General features: G+C 46.2%; 1 long non-coding RNA gene across 1 annotated transcript in view; it reads left to right on the forward strand.

Annotated features, from left to right (window-relative positions):
• LOC143768388 (uncharacterized) overlaps positions 1-20,582 on the forward strand; it is a 43,218-nt gene that overhangs the window by 15,000 nt on the left and 7,636 nt on the right. Inside the window, exons 3-4 of the long non-coding RNA XR_013213840.1 lie at positions 7,213-7,230; positions 7,492-7,542. This is a non-coding gene — a long non-coding RNA (uncharacterized LOC143768388). The remainder of the gene's footprint in view (positions 1-7,212; positions 7,231-7,491; positions 7,543-20,582) is intronic.

A 20,582-nucleotide genomic window follows, 5' to 3' on the forward strand; every position in this document is an offset into this window, starting at 1 on the left:
AAGCAGGTCAGGATGGTGTTTCAGGTTTTGCGAGATAATGCTTTGTTTGTGAAGGGCTCAAAGTGTCTCTTTGGAGTGCAGAAGGTTTCCTTTTTGGGTTTTATTTTCTCCCCTTCTGCTGTGGAGATGGACCCAGTCAAGGTCCGAGCTATTCATGATTGGACTCAACCCACGTCTGTTAAGAGTCTTCAGAAGTTCTTGGGGTTTGCTAATTTCTACCGTCGCTTTATCGCTAACTTTTCTAGCGTTGTTAAACCTTTGACGGATATGACCAAGAAAGGTTCTGATGTGGCTAATTGGGCTCCTGCAGCCGTGGAGGCCTTCCAGGAGCTGAAGCGCCGGTTTACTTCGGCGCCTGTTTTGTGTCAGCCTGATGTCGCACTTCCCTTTCAGGTTGAAGTGGATGCTTCTGAGATCGGTGCTGGGGCTGTTTTGTCGCAGAGAGGCTCTGGTTGCTCTGTGATGAGACCATGTGCCTTTTTCTCTAGGAAGTTTTTGCCTGCTGAGCGGAACTATGATGTTGGTAATCGGGAGTTGTTGGCCATGAAGTGGGCATTTGAGGAGTGGCGTCATTGGCTCGAGGGTGCTAAGCATCGTGTGGTGGTCTTGACTGATCACAAAAATCTGATGTATCTCGAGTCTGCTAAGCGCCTGAATCCTAGACAGGCTCGTTGGTCATTGTTTTTCTCTCGTTTTGACTTTGTGGTCTCGTACCTGCCTGGTTCGAAGAATGTTAAGGCTGATGCTCTTTCTAGGAGCTTTGTGCCTGACTCTCCTGGAGTCTCGGAGCCAGCTGGTATTCTTAAAGAGGGAGTAATCGTGTCGGCCATATCTCCTGATTTGCGACGTGTGTTGCAGAGATTTCAGGCTGGTAGACCTGACTCTTGTCCACCCGACAGACTGTTTGTTCCTGATAAATGGACCAGCAGAGTCATTTCCGAGGTTCATTCCTCGGTGTTGGCAGGGCATCCGGGAATTTTTGGTACCCGAGATTTGGTGGCTAGGTCCTTTTGGTGGCCTTCCTTGTCACGGGATGTGCGGTCATTTGTGCAGTCCTGTGGGACTTGTGCTCAGGCTAAGCCTTGTTGTTCTCGTGCTAGCGGGTTGCTTTTGCCCATGCCCGTCCCGAAGAGGCCTTGGACACACATTTCCATGGATTTCATTTCTGATCTGCCAGTGTCTCAAGGAATGTCTGTCATCTGGGTGGTGTGTGATCGTTTTTCCAAGATGGTCCATTTTGTACCCTTGCCTAAGTTGCCTTCCTCTTCCGATCTGGTTCCTTTGTTTTTTCAGAATGTGGTTCATTTACACGGCATTCCGGAGAATATCGTGTCCGACAGAGGATCCCAGTTTGTGTCCAGATTCTGGCGATCTTTTTGTGCTAAAATGGGCATTGATTTGTCGTTTTGATCTGCCTTTCATCCTCAGACTAATGGTCAAACGGAGCGAACTAATCAGACACTGGAGGCTTATTTGAGATGTTTTGTTTCTGCGGACCAGGATGATTGGGTGACCTTCTTGCCATTGGCTGAGTTTGCCCTTAATAATCGGGCTAGTTCCGCTACCTTGGTTTCGCCATTCTTCTGCAACTCCAGTTTTCATCCTCGTTTCTCCTCGGGTCATGTTGAGTCTTCTGACTGCCCTGGGGTGGATTCCGTGGTGGATAGGCTGCAGCAGATTTGGAATCATGTGGTGGACAACTTGAAGTTGTCACAGGAGAAGGCTCAGCGTTTTGCCAACCGCCACTGCGGTGTGGGTCCCCGACTTCGTGTTGGGGAATTGGTTTGGTTGTCTTCTCGGTATGTCCCTCTGAAGGTCTCCTCTCCTAAGTTTAAGCCTCACTTTATTGGTCCTTATAAAATTTTGGAAGTTCTTAACCCGGTTTCTTTTCGTTTGGATCTTCCTGTGTCGTTTGCCATTCACAACGTGTTCCATAGGTCTTTGTTGCGGCGGTACGTTGTGCCTGTGGTTCCTGCTGTTGAGCCTCCTGCTCCGGTGTTGGTTGAGGGCGAGTTGGAGTACGTGGTGGAAAAGATCTTGGATTCTCGTCTCTCTAGACGGAGGCTTCAGTATTTGGTCAAGTGGAAGGGCTATGGTCAGGAGGATAATTCCTGGGTGGTCGCCTCGGATGTTCATGCGGCCGATTTGGTTCGTGCCTTCCACGCTGCTCATCCTGATCGCCCTGGTGGTCTTGGTGAGGGTTCGGTGACCCCTCCTTAAAGGGGGGGTACTGTTGTGAACTATACTTTTTGGCTCCCTCTTGTGGTCTCTAGTGGTTTGGCACTTGGACTGTCTTTTCCCAGGTTGGTACTCACCTGCTTCGTTAGGCCTGGTGTGTTGCTATTTAAACTTCCTGGATTCTCAGTCCAGTGCCTGGCATCGTTGTAATCAGTTCATTTCTGTTTGCTCCTGTCTTCAGGTCCTGGTTCTTTGCAAGATAAGCTAAGTCCTGCTTTCTTATTTTTGTTTATTTGCATTGTTCTTATTTTTGTCCAGCTTGTACAAGATGTGATTCCTGATATCGCTGGAAGCTCTAGGGGGCTGATATTCTTCCCCCTCACCGTTAGTTGGTTTGGGGGTTCTTGGATATTCAGCGTGGATATTTTGCAGGGTTTTTTGCTGACCATATAAGTCATCTTACTATCTTCTGCTATTTAGTCAGTGGGCCTCTCTTTGCTAAAATCTAGTTCATTCTTACGTTTGTCTTTTCCTCTTGCCTCACCGTTATTATTTGTTGGGGGCTTGTATTACTTTGGGGTCTTTTCTCTGGAGGCAAGAGAGGTCTTATTTTTCCCTGATAGGGTTAGTTAGTTCTCCGGCTGGCGCGAGACGTCTAGGATCAACGTAGGCACGTTCCCCGGCTACTGTTAGTGTTTGTGCTAGGATCAGCTATATGGTCAGCCTAGTTACCACTTCCCTATGAGCTGGTATTTATGTTTGCAGACTTTGCTTTTATCTCTGAGATCCCTTGCCATTGGGATCATAACAGAGGACCAATTTGTCACATCAGCACCTTTCTTCGTCAAATCGGTCAGGGGTTTAACCACACTGGAGAAGTTAGCAATGAAACGGCGATAAAAATTAGCAAAGCCCAAAAATTTCTGAAGGCTCTTCACGGATGTGGACTGAATCCAATCATGAATGGCCTGAACCTTAACCGGATCCATCTCTATAGATGAGGGAGAAAAAATGAAGCCCAAAAAAGAAACCTTCTGCACTCCAAAGAGACACTTAGACCCCTTCACAAACAAAGCATTATGACAAAGGATCTGAAATACCATCCCGACCTGTTTCACATGAGACTCCCAATCATCGGAAACAATTAAAATGTCATCCAAATATACAATCATGAATTTATCAAGATAATTCCGGAAGATATCATGCATGAAGGACTGAAAAACAGATGGAGCATTAGAGAGCCCGAATGGCATCACAAGGTATTCAAAATGGCCTTCGGGCGTATTAAACGCAGCTTTCCATTCATCACCCTGCTTAATACGAACAAGATTATATGTCCACCGAAGGTCAATCTTAATAAACCAACTAGCCCCCTTAATCCTAGCGAACAAATCGGAAAGCAAAGGTAAAGGGTATTGAAACTTTACCGTGATCTTATTCAAGAGGCGATAATCAATACAGGGTCTCAAGGAGCCATCCTTCTTAGCAACAAAAAAAAATCCCGCTCCCAACGGTGAAGAAGATGGCCGAATATGCCCTTTCTCCAAAGACTCCTTAACATAACTCCGCATGGCGGTATGTTCAGGCACAGAGAGGTTAAAAAGTCGGCCCTTAGGAAACTTACAGCCTGGAATCAAGTCAATCGCACAATCACAGTCCCTATGCGGTGGAAGGGAACTGGACTTGGGCTCATCGAATACATCCTGAAAATCAGACAAAAACTCTGGAATTTCAGAAGAGGAGGAAGAGGAGATTGACATCAAAGGAACGTCATTATGAACCCCCTGACAACCCCAACTAGTCACAGACATACACTCACTGGCCACTTTATTAGGTACACCTGTCCAACTTCTTGTTAACACTTAATTTCTAATCAGCCAATCACATGGCGGCAACTCAGTGCATTTAGGCATGTAGACATGGTCAAGACAATCTCCTGCAGTTCAAACCGAGCATCAGTATGGGGAAGAAAGGTGATTTGAGTGCCTTTGAACGTGGCATGGTTGTTGGTGCCAGAAGGGCTGGTCTGAGTATTTCAGAAACTGCTGATCTACTGGGATTTTCACGCACAACCATCTCTAGGGTTTACAGAGAATGGTTCGAAAAAGAAAAAAAATCCAGTGAGCGGCAGTTCTGTGGGCGGAAATGCCTTGTTGATGCCAGAGGTCAGAGGAGAATGGCCAGACTGGTTTGAGCTGATAGAAAGGCAACAGTGACTCAAATCGCCACCCGTTACAACCAAGGTAGGCCTAAGAGCATCTCTGAACGCACAGTGCATCGAACTTTGAGGCAGATGGGCTACAGCAGCAGAAGACCACACCGGGTACCACTCCTTTCAGCTAAGAACAGGAAACTGAGGCTACAATTTGTACAAGCTCATCAAAATTGGACAGTAGAAGATTGGAAAAACGTTGCTTGGTCTGATGAGTCTCGATTTCTGCTGCGACATTCGGATGGTAGGGTCAGAATTTGGCGTAAACAACATGAAAGCATGGATCCATCCTGCCTTGTATGGAGCATCTTTGGGATGTGCAGCCGACAAATCTGCGGCAACTGTGTGATGCCATCATGTCAATATGGACCAAAATCTCTGAGGAATGCTTCCAGCACCTTGTTGAATCTATGCCACGAAGAATTGAGGCAGTTCTGAAGGCAAAAGGGGGTCCAACCCGTTACTAGCATGGTGTACCTAATAAAGTGGCCGGTGAGTGTAGACTTCCAATCCAACACAGGATTATGTACCTGCAACCATGGAAAACCCAGCACAATAGCATCATGCAAACTATGCAACACCAGAAAACGACAATCTTCCTGATGGGCTGGCGCCATACACATGGTCACCTGTGTCCAAAACTGGGGTTTATTTTCAGCCAAAGGTGTAGCATCAATGCCCCTTAAAGGAATAGGGTTCTGCAAAGACTGCAAGGGGAAACCACAACGTCTGGCAAATTCAAAGTACATTAAGTTCAAAGCGGCGCCTGAATCCAGAAACGCCATGACAGAAAATGACGACAATGAGCAGATCAAGGTCACAGATAACAGAAATTTAGGTTGTAAAGTACTGATGGTAACTGAACTAGCGATTCTCTTTGTACGCTTAGGGCAGACTGAAATGATATGAGAATCATCGCCACAATAAAAACAGAACCTATTCTGACGTCTGAATCCTTGTTGTTCCATTCTAGACAGAATCCTATCACACTGCATAGGCTCAGGCATCTGCTCTGAGGACAACGCCACAGCGCGCACAGTTCTGCGCTCCCGCAAGTGCCGATCAATCTGAATGGCCAGAGACATAGAATCACTCAGACCGACAGGCATGGGAAACCCCACCATAACATCTTTAACGGATTCAGAAAGACCCTTTCTGAAAATTGCCGCCAAAGCATCCTCATTCCATTTAGTCAGCACAGACCATTTTCTAAATTTCTGACAATACAATTCTGCCGCTTCTTGACCCTGAGACAGGGCCAACAAGGTCTTCTCCGCTTGATCCACAGAATCTGGTTCATCATATAATAATCCTAGAGCCTGAAAAAAGGCGTCTACATTAAGCAAGGCCAGATTCCCAGATTCCAGGGAAAATACCCTATCCTGAGGATCGCCACGCAGCAGGGAGATGACAATTTTAACCTGCTGAATGGGATCACCAGAGAAATGAGGTTTCAGAGCAAAAAACAGTTTACAGTTGTTTTTAAAACTAAAAATTTAGACCTGTCCCCAAAAAGCAAATCAGGAGTAGGAATCCTAGGCTCTAAAACTGGAGTCTGAACAATATAATCAGAAATACCCTGTACCCTAGCAGCAAGCTGGTCTACACGAGAAGCTAATCCCTGAACATCCATGCTAGCACAAGACTCCTCAGTCACCCAGAAAAAGGAAGAGGGAAGGAAAGACAAAACAGGCTACCAAAAAAAAAAATGGCTCAACACCTTTCTTCCCTTCTTCTGAGATGCATTTAACTCATTGTGGGCCAGTTGTACTGTTATGATCCGGTGACCTTGGAGCCGCATGAGACTTTCTCAGGAGTAGGTGGTACCTGTACTGACCGCAAACCCTAAACTGACACCGCAACTAGAAGTAGCCGTGGGGTGTACCTAACACGTCCTAGACACCTCGACACAGCCGGAAGACTAAATACCCCTATAGATGGAAATGGGAATTCTATCTTGCCTCAGAGCAGAACCCCAAAGGATAGGCAGCCCCCAAAAATATTGACTGTGAGTATAAGAGGAAAGACACACGCAGGCAGAAAACAGGATTTAGCAAAAGAGGCACTTCTAGCTAAATAGAAAAGGATAGGACAGAATTCTAAGCGGTCAGTATTAAAACCCTAAAAATATCCACAGCAGATAATGCAAATATTCTACATCTAACTAAAGACATAGAATGTATATCTGCATCTCCTGAGAATCCAGCATGACTAAAAAATCCAAACAAAGTCTAAGCTGGACAAAAACACAATGAATTGCACTGAATTGTCAAACACACTGCATGTGTGCTGCAGAGACAAAAACCAGACACTTATCTTAGCTGAATTGACAGCAGGGCATGAGGAACCAGACAGAGATGCAATCCCTCCAAGAACAATGGACAACTGGCAAGGACTAATGGATCCTGCACACCTAAATACCTAGTAGAGCTGAAATCAGCAGAAACACCTGCCCTGGATTACAACCCAGAGACAACTGCACTACCACCAACAACCACCGGAGGGAGCCCAAGAACAGAATTCACAACAGTAGTCCCATCAGTCGACGCCAGTGATCAGAGGTAAACTTTATTCCTCTGATCACAGCTGCGAGCTCACGCTGTAATTTAACAGAGTGGGAACCGTGGCTTCCTGACCAGTGGTAATGATTTTACCACCAATAAGAAGCAGTGTTTGCTAACTTTATGTAACCATTCACTGTTACCACCTGCCATTATTAAAGAGAAAATGTCCACCAAGCATGAAGGTGAAACTTAACTGTAACTCATATCAAGTTAGTCACATTTAAATGTTTACAATAGTTTTCCCTATTCATTTCCCAGGTTATGAAAATCACAATGGTAAGTTTAATTTTCTTTGTAAATATTGAGATGTTCATGTTATTTTAAGAATAGAAAATGCGAAACTCACCGTTGATGGTAAACTTCTCTTAATTATAAATGAAAGGAATAGAACACACATCAAGTCTTAAATAAAAATCTTCAAACTTCATTAGAAGTCCATTTAATTAAAAACTGTGAACTGGTGAAGGCATAGTCACTCTGACGTGTTTCTGTCGCATTCGCCTCTAGTCTATTTATTATGTTTTTTCTGCTGTTCAGCAGATGGAGTGGCACCCGACAAAAGAAGAAAGAGGTCATATTTTCAGTATGGTGAGCAGTATATTTATTTTACTCTGCTTTGCTTATCTTAATTAAAATTAATACTTAATCCAAGGTGCATAAAACTGCATCGGACAATTGCAAGGTCTTTGCTGGATGACTACTGTTTTGTATTCTCTGACACTTCCTCTAGCCCTGAATGTGCCTGCTTCAGTGCACAATACTTAAGCACATGGTTTCTACAGTAATCTCCAACAAATATACAGTACAGACCAAAAGTTTGGACACACCTTCTCATTTAAAGATTTTTCAGCATTTTCATGACTATGAAAATTGTGCATTCACATTGAAGGCATCAAAACTGTGAATTAACACATGTGAAATTATATACTTAACAAAAAAGTGTGAAACAACTGAAATTATGTCTTAGTAGCTGTTTCCAGCCAGCTAACGCTCGGCACACTCACTGCTATCTAATTACCACTGCTGGTGATTAAACTAAAGTAAATAATGACAACATTCAATAGCGCTTGGATTATGTGTGGTAATGTGGTGGGGGCAGGATTGTGTGTGGTAATGTGGTGGGGCGGGATTATGTGTGGTGATGTAGTGGGGGGCGGGATTATGTGTGGTGATGTGGTGGGGGGGCAGGATTATGTGTGGTAATGTGTTGTGGGGGTGGGATTATGTGTGGTAATGTGGTGGGGGGCGGGATTATGTGTGGTGGGGGGGTGGGATTATGTGTGGAAATGTTGTGTGGGGGCAGGATTATGTGTGGTAATTTGGTGGGGAGCGGGATTATGTGTGGTGATGTGGTGGGGGTGTGGGATTATGTGTGGTGATGTGGTGTGGGGGCGGGAATGTGTGGTGGTGTGGGGGCGGATTTATGTGTGGTAATGTGGTGTGGGGGCGGGATTATGTGTGGCAATGTGGTGGGGGGGCGGGATTATGAGTGGTGATGTGGTGTGGGGGTGGGATTATGTGTTGTGATGTGTGGGGGTGGGATTATGTGTGGTGATGTGGTGGGGGGGCGGGATTATGTGTGGTAATGTGGTGGGGGCAGGATTATGTGTGGTGATGTGGGGGGCAGGATTATGTGTGGTGATGTGGTGGGGAGCGGGATTATGTGCGGTGATGTGTTGGGGGCGGGATTATGTGTGGTGATGTGGTGGGGGGGCGGGATTATGTGTGGTAATGGGGGGGGCAGGATTTTGCATGGTGATGTTTTGGGGGCGGGATTGTGTGGTGATGTGGGGGGCGGGATTATGTGTTGTAATGGGGGGCAGGTGGGATTATGTGTGGTGATGTGTTGGGGGATGGGATTATGTGTGGTGATGTGTTGGGGCGGGTTTGTGTGGTGATGTGGTGGGGGGCGGGATTGTGTGTGGTTATGTGGTGGGGGGCAGGATTGTGTGTGATAATGTGGTGGGGGGTGGTATTGTGTGAGGTAATGTGGTGGGGGGCGGGATTGTGTGTGGTAATGTGGTGGGGGGATTGTGTGTGGTAATGTGGTGGGGGGCAGGATTATGTGTGGTGATGTAGTGGGGGGGGCAGGATTGTGTGTGGTAATGTGGTGGGGGGGCGGGATTGTGTGGTAATGTGGTGGGGGCAGGATTGTGTGTGGTCATGTGGTGGGGGGCAGTATTGTGTGTGGTAATGTGGTGGGGGGGATTGTGTGTGGTAATGTGGTGGGGGGGCGATATTGTGTGTGGTAATGGGGTGGGGGGCAGGATTGTGTGTGGTAATGTGGTGGGGGTGGGATTATGGGTGGTAATGCGGTGGGGGGCAGGATTCTGTGTGGTAATGTGGTGGGGGGTGGGATTTTGTGTGATAATGTGGTGGGGGGTGGGATTATGTGTAGTAATGTGCTGGGGGGCAGGATTATGTGTGGTGATGTGGTGGGGGGTGGGATTATGTGTGGTGATGTGGTGGGGGGGCGGAATTATGTGTGGTGATGTGGTGGGGGAGCGGGATTATGTGTGTAATGTGGTGGGGGCGGGATTATGTGTGGTGATGTGGGGGGGGCAGGATTATGTGTGGTGATGTGGTGGGGGGTGGGTTTATGTGTGGTGATGTGTTGGGGGCAGGATTATGTGTGGTGATGTGGGGGGCGGGATTATGTGTGGTGATGTGGTGGGGGGCAGGATTATGTGTGGTAATGGGAAGGGGGGTGGGATTATGTGTGGTGATGTGTTGGGGACGGGATTATGTGTGGTGATGTGTCGGGGGCGGGATTGTGTGTGGTAATGTGGTGGGGGGGTTTGTGTGGTAATGTTGTGGGGGGCGGGATTGTGTGTGGTAATGTGTTGGGGGGTGGGATTGTGTGTGGTAATGTGGTGGGGATTGGGTGTGGCGATGTGGTGGGGGCGGGATTGTGTGTAGTAATGTGGTGGGGGCGGGATTATTTGTGGTGATGTGGTGGGGGGCAGGATTGTGTGTGGTAATGTGGTGGGGGGCGGGATTGTGTGTGGTAATGTGGTGGGGGTGCGGGATTGTGTGTGGTGATGTGGTGGGTGGCGGGATTGTGTGTGGTGATGTGGTGGGGGGTGGTATTATGTGTGGTGATGTGGTGGGGGGCAGGATTGTGTGTGGTAATGTGGTGAGGGCGGGATTGTGTGTGGTGATGTGGGGGGGTGGGAATGTGTGTGGTAAAGTTGTGGGGGGATTGCGTGTGGTAATGTGGTGAGGGGGCGGGATTGTGTGCGGTAATGGGGTGGGGGGCGGGATTGTGGTTGTTAATGGGGTGGGGGGCGGGATTGTGTGTGGTAATGGGGTTGGGGGGCGGGATTGTGTGTGGTAATGTGGTGGGGGGCGGGATTATGGGTGGTAATGCGGTGGGGGGTGGGATTATGTGTGGTAATGTGGTGGGGGGTGGGATTATATGTGGTAATGTGGTGGGGGGGCGGGATTATGTGTGGTGGTGTCGGGATTGTGTGTGGTTATGTGGTGGGGGCGATATTGTGTGTGGTAATGTGGGGGCAGGATTGTGTGTGGTAATGTGGTGGGGGGCGGGATTATGTGTGGTGATGTGGTGGGGGGCAGGATTATCTGTGGTAATGTGGTGGGGGGGCGGGATTGTGTGTGGGAATGTGGTGGGGGTCGGGATTGTGTGTGGGAATGTGGTGGGGGGCGAGATTGTGTGTCGTAATGGGGTGGGGGGCGGGATTGTGTGTCGTAATGGGGTGGGGGTGGAGCTACTGTGCAGGGGCAGGATTTGGGAGTAATCACGATGCCTCTTGTATATATAGATATTCTAGGTTCTTCAAAGAAGCCAAATTTGCTTTGATGACTGCTTTGCATACTCTTGGCATTCTCTTGATGAGCTTCAAGAGGTAGTCACCGGGATTGGTCTTCCAACAATCTTGAAGGAGTTCCCAGAGATGCCTAGCACTTGTTGGCCCTTTTGTCTTCACTCTGCGGTCCAGCTCACCCCAAACCATCTCGATTGGGTTTAAGTCTGGTGACTGTGGAGGCCAGGTCATCTGGCATAGAACCCCATCACTCTCCTTTTTGGTCAAATACCCCTTACACAGCCTGGAGGTGTGTTTGGGGTCATTGTCCTGTTGAAAAATAAATGCTGGTTCAACTAAACGCAAACCGGATGGAATAGCATGCCACTGCAAGATGCTGTGGTAGCCATGCTGGTTCAGTATGCCTTCAATTTTGAATAAATCCCCAACATTGTCACCAGCAAAGCATCCCCACACCATCACACCTCCTCCATGCTTCACGGTGGGGAACCAGGCATGTAGAGTCCATCCTTTCACTTTTTCTGCGTTGCACAAAGACATGGTGGTTGGAACCAAAGATCTCAAATTTGGACTCATCAGACCAAAGCACAGATTTCCACTGGTCTAATGTCCATTCCATGTGTTCCTTAGCCCAAACAAGTCTCTTCTGCTTGTTGCCTGCCCTTAGCAGTGGTTTCCTACCACCTATTTTACCATGCCTGCTGCACAAAGTCTCCTCTTAACAGTTGTTGTAGAGATGTGTCTGCTGCTAGAACTCTGTGTGGCATTGACCTGGTCTCTAATCTGAGCTGCTGTTAACCTACGATTTCTGAGGCTGGTGACTCGGATAAATTTATCCTCAAAAGCCGAGGTGACTCTTGGTCTTCCTTTCCTGGGGCGGTCCTCATGTGAGCCAGTTTCTTTGTGGCGCTTGATGGTTTTTGCCACTGCACTTTGGGACACTTTCAAAGTTTTCCCAATTTTTCAGACTGACTGAACTTCATTTCTTAAAGTAATGATGGCCACTCGTTTTTCTTTACTTAGCTGCTTTTTTCTTGCCATAACACAAATTCTAACAGTCTATTCAGTAGGGCTATTAGATGTGTATCCACCAGACTTCTGCACAACACAACTGATGGTCCCAACCCCATTTATAAGGCAAGAAATCCCACTTATTAAACCTGACAGGGCACACCTGTGAAGTGAAAATCATTCCCGGTGACTACCTCTTGAAGCTCATCAAAAGAATGCCAAGAGTGTGCAAAGCAGTCATCAAAGCAAAAGGTGGCTACTTTGAAGAACCTAGAATATAAGACATATTTTCAGTTGTTTCACACTTTTTTGTTAAGTATATAATTCCATATGTGTTAATTCATAGTTTTGATGCCTTCAGTGTGAATGTACAATTTTCATAATCATGAAAATACAGAAAAATCTTTAAATGAGATGGTGTGTCCAAACTGTTGGTCTGTACTGTATATGTCTCAAATAGTAATGAATGAGCACTAAAATGCTCGGGTGCTCGTTATTTGAGTCGAGCAACTCGTAAAACTCTGGCACTCTAGTATAAAAAAAAGTCAATGGGAAGCTCGAGCATTTTTCTGCCACCACAACCACGGAGATCTGGAGAGGTCTAAATATTGCTCAAATCGATGGAAATAGGGCTGAAATGGCATGGGTCCCAAATTGGAGTCTCCACATTTAAAAAAAAAATATTGGCACACACCACTAAAGTGGCATCAATTTCTCCAAAGTAGAAATAGTAGAATGATGCTCTGAGATCCCTTCCACTTCAGGCAACCCACCAGCTGGAGGCCCAACTTGGAGTCTCAACATTTCAAAAAAATATTTGCCCACACCACTAAAGTGGCATCAATTCCCCCAGAGTAGAACAAGTATAATGGTGCTCTGACACCTTTTCCGCTACAGGCAACCCACCAGATGGAGACACAATTTAGAGTCTCCACATTTCAAAAAATTATCTACAGGGCATACCGCTGTGCAGCTTTCAAAGAAAGGGAGAGGAGTAGCCCGTCCAGTAACAGAAGTTGTCAGTTGTCTTTGGATAGGATGATCCAGTGTTTGTTCAGTAGAGCTTAGGGTACTGTCTCACAAAACGATTTACCAACGATCACGACCAGCGATACGACCTGGCCGTGATCGTTGGTAAGTCGTTGTGTGGTCGCTGGGGAGCTGTCACACAGACAGCTCTCCAGCGACCAACGATGCCGAGGTCCCCGGGTAACCAGGGTAAACATCGGGTTACTAAGCGCAGGGCCGCGCTTAGTAACCCGATGTTTACCCTGGTTACCAAAAAAAACAAACAGTACATACTCACATTCCAGTGTCCGTCAGGTCCCTTGCCGTCTGCTTCCCGCACTGACTGACTGCTGGCCGGCCGTAAAGTGAAAGCAGAGCACAGCGGTGACTTCACTGTTTTTTTTTTTTACATTTACGATGGTAACCAGGGTAAACATCGGGTTACTAAGCGCGGCCCTGCGCTTAGTAACCCGATGTTTACCCTGGTTACAAGCGAACGCATCGTTGGATCGGTGTCACACACACCGATCCAACGATGACAGCGGGAGATCCAGCGACGAAAGAAAGTTCCAAACGATCTGCTACGACGTACGATTCTCAGCGGGGTCCCTGATCGCTGCTGCGTGTCAGACACAGCGATATCGTATGGATATCGCTGGATCGTCGCGGATCGTACCGTCGTAGCGACCAAAGTGCCACTGTGAGACGGTACCCTTACAGTAACATTACCATCTACCCTACGTACACCTTGAACACAAAGCCCGTTCCCCCTTCCACCATGAACTCGTATTTTCCTACTCATGTTGCATGTGCGCTTCCCCTCTTATAACCAGCTGTTATGCAAGCTTAGACCCAGACCTGTCAGTCACCTGTCATTAAAATAACAAACAGTATTTATTTGCTAAGATAGTGTGGCTGGACTACACAGTTAGCACAAATGATTTAGATGCTAAACTGTGGACTGGTGGCTGGACCACACATTTAGCAAAAAGGATTTATATGCTGAAATGTGGACTGGTAGTAGTACCACAGAATTAGCACAAAAGATTTATATGCTGAAATGTGGACTGGTGGCTGGACTACACAATTAGCAAAAAGGATTTAGATGCTGAAATGTGGACTGTTGGCTGGGTTACACAATTAGCACAGAGGATTTATATGCTGAAATGTGGACTGGTGGCTGGATTACATAATTAGCACAGAGGATTTATATGCTGAAATGTGGACTGGTGGTGGTACCACAGAATTAGCACAAAAGATTTATATGCTGAAATGTGGACTGGTGGCTGAACCACACAATTAGCACAAAGGATTTAAATGCTGAAATGTGGACTGGTGGCTGGATTACACAATTAGCACAGAGGATTTATATGCTGAAATGTGGACTGGTGGCTGAACCACACAATTAGCACAAAGGATTTAAATGCTGAAATGTGGAAGGGTGGCTCGATTACAAAATTAGTACAAAGGATTAATTTGCTGAAATGTGGACTAGTGGCAGGATGACAGAATTAGCATAAAAGATATAAATGCTGAAATGTGGACATGTGACTGGACCATACAACTCGCAAAAAGGATTTAGATACACTTAGCCCAATTGATTTATATGCTGAAGTGGTGACTTGTGGCTGTACCACAGAATTAGCACTCCAGATTTATATGATGGAAGATCAATTTGACACAGGATCCAATCTATCTATACTAGCTGAGACTAAACCGCCTAGCTAACTATCTGACTACTTGCAGCAGCCTCACTACCCTGTTACAGTCACAAAATGGTGCTGAAGCCACATGTCCTTTTTTATATGGAGAGAGACATGTGACTTTGGCAGCCAATTACACAAGCCCTTGTGTCTGGACTTTGTGGATTGTTTCTGCTCCCTGATTGGCAGCTGGAATCTCCACATATTAAGTTAATAAAAACATAAAAATAAATAAGTCTGCCACTCTTTTGACCACTCTCCACCTCCTCCCCTTATTAAACACATTCCCTCTGCTCATCATACAGCACAACAGCCAAAGTACTAACAAAAGCATTAGTGGAAACTCGATCATTTACCAAACTTTTGGCAAATTTTTACGATTTTACGATAGGAAAATTCTCTTGAATCCAAATACGAATCTGAATGTGCAACTTTCATGCTAAATTTGAGATTGGCAAACAATTTTGGAACAAGTTCGCTCATCTCTAAGCTTCAGGCCATCCACGCTGAACAAACTGGATGAAGGTGGTGTGGGTAGTACCATCTGTAGCACAAGCAACCAACTCCTGTTCCTCCTTCTCCTCCTCTACATTATCATCCAATCTGTGTTGGGAAGATGAAATGAGACTTGGCTGTGTAGCATCACCATATATAGTTTCTTGCTCCATCTCAACTTGCTCCGCCTGCAATGCCTCCTCTTTAATAGTGATCAGCGAGCGGTTAAGTAGAGAGAGAAGTGTCATGGTTATGCTGAATGTGCAACTTTCATGCTGAATTTTAGATTGGCAAACAATTATGGAACAAGTTCACTCATCTCTAAGCTTCAGGCTATCCACGCTGAACAAACGGGATGAAGGTGGTGTGGGTAGTACCATCTATAGCGCAGGCAACCAGCTCCTGTTCCTCCTTCTCCTCCTCTACATTATCATCCAATCTGTGTTGGGAAGATGAAATGAGACTGGACTGTGTAGCATCACCATATATAGTTTCTTGCTCCATCTTAACTTGCTCCGCCTGCAATGCCTCCTCTTTAATAGTGATCAGCGAGCGTTTAAGTAGACAGAGAAGTGTCATGGTTATGCTGATTACCGCATCAATACTGCTCACCCTCTTGGTGGATTCCTCAAAGTTTTGGAGAACTGCACAGATGTCAGACATTCATGCCTACTCATCAGCTCTTATGTGCAGAGGCTAACCAGAATACCGATGGGCATGGTGTAGCTGGTATTCAATTACTGTCCTCTGCTGCTCACAAAGCCTTGCCAACATATGTAATGTTGAGATCCAACGCGTTGTGACATTGCACACCAGTTGGTGAGCTGGAACTTGCAAATTCTGCTGCACCACTGACAGTGCGGAAATGGGAACACACATGGCATATTTTCACAAGTAGCTCAGGCAGATCTGAAGAGATTTTGAGAAACCGCAGACCTGCAGTGCTTCTAGCTTGTGACTGACATTCACATTGTAGGGTGTGGAGGAGGAGGTGCAGAACTTGTTGTGGAAGGTGGAAGAAACCCTGGTTGAACCAGGGCCTGTAATCCTTGGTGTTGGTAGCACATGCTTGGTCCCAGGGTCCGACTGAGTCCCGTCTTCTTTCCCATATGCCTTGAGGAAAATACAGCATCCCTGCCCATGAACATTTGTCCACATGTCTATGGTTAAGCGGACCCTCCCAGTAACAGTGTTGATCAGGGCTCGGCTGATGTTATAGGACATACACTTGTGTAAAGAGGGGATGGCACAATGAGGTTGTGGAAAAATTCCATCTCCACAAGCCTAAATGGCAACAATTCCAGGGAAAGCAGTCTGAAAATGTAGCCATTTAGTATTGTGGCCTGTGGGTGGGTGGCTGCATATTTACGCTTGCGTATCAAGGACTGTGGGAGGGACAGTTGAATGCTGCAATGGGACAAAGAGGTGGACATGGTTGCTGACAGTGTTTGCAGGTAAGCAATGACAGGTGCAGGGTGGGAGGCATCTTCACCAGAGTCATGGACAGAGGATTGGCATGCATGTCGAACAGAGGAGGAGGCAGTGGTGTCACCTGCAGACACTATTTCTGGTCCCTGGAGTTTGGTCCAACTAGTCGGCTGCTTTGCTGTCATGTGCCTGGAGGCTGTGGTCAGGCTGGTATTTGTGCTGCCCCTGCTTGATGCTGGCATGGTATATATTGCAAATGGCTTTTTTACATTAACTGCACTGTCTTTAAAAAGCCCCAGACTCCAGAACACTTAACCCTTGGCCTGGTAAGTTCACCCATGTTGGTGCTCTTGGGAACAGAGACAGCTTTCTGTCTCTGGCCACTCCATTGCCTCTTCCTGCCTGTTGTGGTGCTATGGATACCTCCCTTTATGCTCTCCTGTACTCCCTCTGCATGTCACCTTCCCAGCTTGGGTCAGTAATTTCATCATCCACCACCTCTTTTTCCACTTCCGCACCATGGTCCTCCTCATGACTTGCTGACGTAACAACATCACTTGTTGGCAATTGTGTCTCATCATCATCTACTTCTTACAACAGAAATTGCTTTTTCCCACTGTCATATTCTTGTTACCGTGGCACAACTCAAATATTTGAGCATCACTACTTGTGATCTCCTCATGTCCCCCTTGAAACAGGCAGGGTGAGAGGCCATAATCTCTTAATGAAAATGTGAACAGCACTTCAGATTGTCCAAGTGTGTGATCACTTGTCTTCAGGCATTCAGAATGGTGGGAGATGGGAGGATCAGGGTGAGGATTATGTGATCCAAAATCACGGCTACTGAATCTGGACCGTGTGAAAGACAGAGTGGTGCTGGCAAAGTGACTGGAAGCATTATCTTCTATCCGTCCAACAACCTTTTCACACTGGCCTGACTTCACGAGTGGTGTTCCGCACACCCTACAAAGTGGGACAGGAAGCTAGGTTGACATGATGCATGTGTTTATTGTGCTCCTGCAGAAGACACAGTTTCACCTTGTGTATGGCCTCAGCCTCTGCACTCATCATCAGAATCATGCCCACTTCTCTATTCGCTACAAAGCATCTTGCCCATTTTAAATTACGTATAATATATCCCTGTTGAGAAAACTGTTACACTGCAGTAGCAATATAGCTAAGCAATTGATAACCAACCAAGTCTAGCTGTGTGCTTTTGATGAACAACTGGCGCAGTTTAAAGGCTGTATAATATTTCGCTGCTGAAAAACTTTGTAGAATTACTATCGCAGGAAAATTTGCCCAACTCAGATAGATTTGTTACACTGTCGGAGCAATAGAGCGATGCTATTGATAACACCCAAGTCTCGCTGTACGCTTTTGATGCACAACTGGTGTTGTATGAATGGCTTATAATATTTCCCTGCTGAAAGAACTTGCAGGATTAGTATTGCTAGAAAATTTGCTCACTTCAGATGGACTTGTTACACTGCAGGAGCAATATAGCAATTCTATTGCTAACTGTTGTGATCCGCTTTTTGGGCTCCCCTGGTGGTGGCTGGTGGTACTGGAGGCTTGTGTGTGCTTTTCTCCCTCAGCTCACCTGTTTCCATCAGTTTTGGGAGTTTCCTATTTAGCCTTGCTCTCCAGTCACTTCCTTGCCGGTCATCATTGTAACCTGAGTCATTCAGTTGCATGTTCCTGCTACTAGTCTGCTGATCAGCTAAGTGGACTCTTGTCCTTTTTGTTTTGTATTTTTTTGTCCAGTTTACAGTTTTGTCATTCCTGTTACTGGAAGCTCTTGTGGACTGAAATTGCCACTCCTGTGTCATGAGTTGACACAGGAGTCTTAAAGTAATCTCAGGATGGGTTTTTGAAAGGGTTTTTCAGCTGACCGTGAAGTCCTCTTTTGTATCCTTCCTCTATCTAGTAAGTGGACCTCGCTTTGCTAAATCTACCTTCATACTGTGTATGTCTTTTCCTCTGAACTCACCGTTAATATATGTGGGGGCTACTATCATCTTTGGGGAATTTCACTAGAGGTAAGCCAGGTCTGTTCCTTCCTCTTCCAGGCGTAGTTAGTTCTCCGGCTGGCGCGTGGCATTTAGGCAGCCGTAGGAATGCTCCCTGGCTACTGTTAGTTGTGTGGTAGATTTAGGTCATGGTCAGCTTGAGGTTCCATCACCCAAGAGCTAGTCTGTTATTTGGTGCTTCTGATGTTCCCATGCCATTGGGGAATCATGACAGTATGACCGGCCGCTGTTAAAAATGTTGGCAGAAGAAAGGAGAGAAAAAGAAGTCTGCACATTTTTTTTTTTTTTTCCTTGGTGCTTGCTTTATAGTTGAATCAGTTGCATTTCAGCTCTAATTGCAGTCTTTGTCTCCCTCTCCTTCTAACCCTTGAATGGCTCTGATCTCTCCGGTTTAAGGATGGACCCTCAGAGTTTGGCTGCAGGTTTTAATAATCTTGCTACGAAGGTTCAGGATTTACAAGATTATGTTATACGTACTCCTATTTCTGAACCTAAGATTCCTACACCAGAGGTATTTTCCGGAGATAGATCTCGGTTTCTGAATTTCAAATGTAATTGTAAATTATTCCTTTCTCTCAGACCTCACTCCTCTGGAGATCCTGTTCAGCAGGTTAAGATTGTGATTTCTTTGCTGCGAGGTGACCCTCAAAATTGGGCATTTTCATTGACACCAGGGGATCCTGCGTTGCTCAATGTGGATGCGTTTTTTCTGGCTTTAGGGTTGCTGTATGAGGAACCTAATTTGGAGATTCAAGCTGAAAAAGCTTTAATAGCCCTGTCTCAAGGGCAAGATGAGGCTGAGATATACTGCCAAAAATTTCGTAAATGGTCTGTGCTTACTCAGTGGAATGAGTGTGCCCTAGCGGCAAATTTCAGAGAGGGCCTTTCTGATGCCGTTAAGGATGTCATGGTGGGGTTTCCTACGCCCACAGGTCTGAATGAGTCCATGACAATGGCGATTCAGATTGATCGGCGTTTGCGGGAGCGCAAACCCGTGCACCATTTGGCGGTATCTTCTGAAGGGATGCCAGAGAAAATGCAATGTGACAGAATTCTGTCAAGAAGCGAGCGGCAGAATTATAGGCGCAAAAATGGCTTGTGCTTCTACTGTGGTGATTCCGCGCATGTTATATCAGCATGCTCTAAACGTACTAGGAAGGTTGACAAGTCTGTTTCTATTGACACTTTACAGTCTAAATTTCTTCTGTCTGTAACTCTGATTTGTTCATTATCAGTTATTACCGTGGATGCCTATGTGGACTCTGGCGCCGCTCTGAGTCTCATGGATTGGTCCTTCGCCAGGCGCTGTGGGTTTGATTTGGAGCCTCTGGAAGTTCCTATACCTCTAAAGGGTATAGATTCTACACCTCTGGCTTGTAATAGACCACAGTTCTGGACGCAAGTGACTATGCGTATGACTCCAGACCATCAGGAGGTGATTCGCTTCCTCGTGTTGCATAATCTACATGATGTTTTAGTGCTTGGATTACCATGGTTACAATCTCATAACCCAGTACTGGACTGGAAAACTATGTCTGTGTTAAGCTGGGGATGTCGGGGGGCTCATGGGGACATACCTTTGGTTTCTATCTCGTCATCTATTCCCTCTGAGATTCCGGCTTTTTTGTCGGATTTTGGGGATATTTTTGAGGAGCCTAAAATTGGTTCTCTCCCTCCCCACAGAGAGTGTGATTGCGCCATAGATCTGATTCCAGGCAGCAAATTTCCAAAGGGTCGTTTGTTTAACCTATCTGTACCTGAGCATGCTGCCATGCGAGAGTATGTTAAGGAGTCCCTGGAAAAGGGACATATTCGTCCTTCTTCGTCACCTTTAGGAGCTGGGTTTTTCTTTGTCTCTAAAAAGGATGGCTCGCTGAGGCCTTGTATTGATTATCGACTCCTGAATAAAATTACAGTCAAATATCAGTATCCGTTGCCGCTGCTTACTGATTTGTTTGCTCGTATAAGGGGGGCTAAGTGGTTCTCCAAGATTGATCTCCGGGGGGCGTATAATTTGGTGCGAATTAAGCAAGGGGATGAGTGGAAAACCGCATTTAATACGCCTGAGGGCCACTTTGAGTATTTGGTGATGCCTTTCAGCCTTTCTAATGCACCTTCAGTTTTTCAGTCCTTTATGCATGATATTTTCCGTGAATATCTGG

Source organism: Ranitomeya variabilis, chromosome 4, assembly GCF_051348905.1.
Source record: "Ranitomeya variabilis isolate aRanVar5 chromosome 4, aRanVar5.hap1, whole genome shotgun sequence".
Lineage (NCBI taxonomy): Eukaryota > Metazoa > Chordata > Amphibia > Anura > Dendrobatidae > Ranitomeya > Ranitomeya variabilis.